At 39.2% G+C, this 2,860-nt stretch overlaps 1 long non-coding RNA gene across 5 annotated transcripts in view; it reads right to left on the bottom strand.

The window, feature by feature from the left end:
• Positions 1–1,075: 1,075 nt before the first annotated feature.
• Positions 1,076–2,860, bottom strand: part of LOC126966910 (uncharacterized) — a 5,147-nt gene continuing 3,362 nt past the window's right edge. For 2 of the 5 annotated variants that reach the window (XR_007729850.1, XR_007729848.1), the window contains exon 3: positions 1,654–1,683. This is a non-coding gene — a long non-coding RNA (uncharacterized LOC126966910). The other 3 variants (XR_007729846.1, XR_007729847.1, XR_007729849.1) reach the window with 3 other exon arrangements.

Here is a 2,860-nt window from a genome sequence, read left to right as displayed (position 1 = left end):
TTGGCCTGAAGGATAGCCCAGTGTGTATATGCGACGGTCAAACGGACGAAAGCGCATTGCACCTGGTGCTCGACTGCCTAGGTTTGGCCGGTGGAGGTTCGACTTGGAACTGCAGAGCGGAGTGGCTGTACTAGAGGCAAACCTATCCCACCTTATAACGCGACCCACTAGGCAGCTGTTCGAGTCGTTCTGCCATAAAATCCTAGCGGATGTGCTGCCTAGGAACGGCAGCAATATTAATATTAAGCAGCTTAAATTATAATTATATTAGTTTCGTGTTTTGTCTTATATTTATAATTAGTATGGAATAGGCTGTATAGTGTAATAAGGTATACATTGTACAAAAGCCACAATAGAGTGTTAGGTCAATTTATGTAATTTTATTATTAGAAGTAGCATTAATTGTATAAAACGGTTCCCTATGCATAAGCATAGGGGCTGTTATACACCTTAGCCTTTAAGTAGACGTGCCTAGAATAAGATAGTATTAAGTAATTAAAACTGGAAATATTTCATGTAATAGCAAATAGGTATTAGATTCATAAGTGATAATGAAAGAATATGTTGAGTAGGTAATCTCGTAGCTGTAAGATCATATGTTTAGTAAATAAGGAAAAATTTAAAAAATAATATTGTTAGTTTGTAAGCGATAAAATAAATAAAAACTTAATAAATTAGTAACCCACCCACAACCCCTACCGATCAATGGGAGGGAGAAAGTAGAGTCTTAGTTGTTCCTCGGCCCTGGAGCGAAAGCTGCCAGGGAGGTAGGCCTACTAGAAAAAAAAAAAAAAAAAAAAAAAAAAAAAAAAACCTAACCTAACCCTAACTACTAACCTAACCTAACCTAACCTAACCTACCTACCTAACCTTAACCTAACCTAACCTTACCGTAACCTAACAACCTAACCTAACCTAACCTAACCTAACCTAACCTAACCTAACCTAACCTAACCTAACCTAACCTAACCTAACCTAACCTAAACCTAACCTAACCTACCTAACCTAACCGTAACCTAACCTAACCTAACCTAACCTAACCTAACCTAACCTAACTAACCTAACCTAACCTTACCTAACCTAACCTAACCTAACCTAACCTAACCTAACCTAACCTAACCTAACCTAACCTAACCTAACCTAACCTAACCTAACCTAACCTAACCTAACCTAACCTACCCTAACCTAACCTAACCTAACCTAACCTAACCTAACCTAACCTAACCTAACCTAACCTAACCTAACTAACCTAACCTAACCTAACCTAACCTAACCTAACCTAACCTAACCTAACCTAACCTAACCTACCTAACCTAACCTAACCTAACTAACCTAACCTAACCTAACCCTAACCTAACTAACCTAACCTAACCTAACCTAACCTAACCTAACCTAACCTAACCTAACCTAAACCTAACCTAACCTAACCTAACCTAACCTAACCTAACCTAACCTAACCTAACCTAACCTACACCTAACCTAACCTAACCTAACCTACCTAACCTAACCTAACCTAACCTAACCTAACCTAACCTAACCTAACCTAACCTAACCTAACCTAACCTAACCTAACCTAACCTAACCTAACCTAACCTAACCTAACCTAACCTACCCTAACCTAACCTAACCTAACCTAACCTAACCTAACCTACCCTAACCTAACCTAACCTAACCTAACCTAACCTAACCAACCTAACCTAACCTAACCTAACCTAACCTAACCTAACCTAACCTAACCTAACCTAACCTAACCTAACCTAACCTAACCTAACCTAACCTAACCTAACCTAACCTAACCTAACCTAACCTAACCTAACCTAACCTAACCTAACCTAACCTAACCTAACCTAACCTAACCTAACCTAACCTAACTAACCTAACCTAACTAACCTAACCAACCTATTAACCTAACCTAACCTAACCTAACCTAACCTAACCTAACCTAACCTAACCTAACCTAACCTAACCTAACCTAACCTAACCTAACCTAACCTAACCTAACCTAACCTAACCTAACCTAACCTACCTAACCTAACCTAACCTAACCTAACCTAACCTAACCTAACCTAACCTAACCTAACCTAACCTAACCTAACCTAACCTAACCTAACCTAACCTAACCTAACCTAACCTAACTAACCTAACCTAACCTACCTAACCTAACCTAACCTAACCTAACCTAACCTAACCTAACCTAACCTAACCTAACCTAACCTAACCTAACCTAACCTAACCTAACCTAACCTAACCTAACCTAACCTAACCTAACCTAACCTAACCTAACCTAACCTAACCTAACCTAACCTAACCTAACCTAACCACCTAACCTAACCTAACCTAACCTAACCTAACCTAACCTAACCTAACCTAACCTAACCTAACCTAACCTAACCTAACCTAACCTAACCTAACCTAACCTAACCTAACCTAACCTAACCTAACCTAACCTAACCTAACCTAACCTAACCTAACCTAACCTAACCTAACCTAACCTAACCTAACCTAACCTAACCTAACCTAACCTAACCTAACCTAACCTAACCTAACCTAACCTAACCTAACCTAACCTAACCTAACCTAACCTAACCTAACCTAACCTAACCTAACCTAACCTAACCTAACCTAACCTAACCTAACCTAACCTAACCTAACCTAACCTAACCTAACCTAACCTAACCTAACCTAACCTAACCTAACCTAACTAACCTAACCTAACCTAACCTAACCTAACCTAACCTAACCTAACCTAACCTAACCTAACCTAACCTAACCTAACCTAACCTAACCTAACCTAACCTAACCTAACCTAACCTAACCTAACCTAACCTAACCTAACCTAACCTAACCTAACCTAACCTAA

This window comes from Leptidea sinapis, chromosome 11, assembly GCF_905404315.1.
Source record: "Leptidea sinapis chromosome 11, ilLepSina1.1, whole genome shotgun sequence".
Lineage (NCBI taxonomy): Eukaryota > Metazoa > Arthropoda > Insecta > Lepidoptera > Pieridae > Leptidea > Leptidea sinapis.
This window is presented reverse-complemented; position numbering and strand designations above follow the sequence as displayed.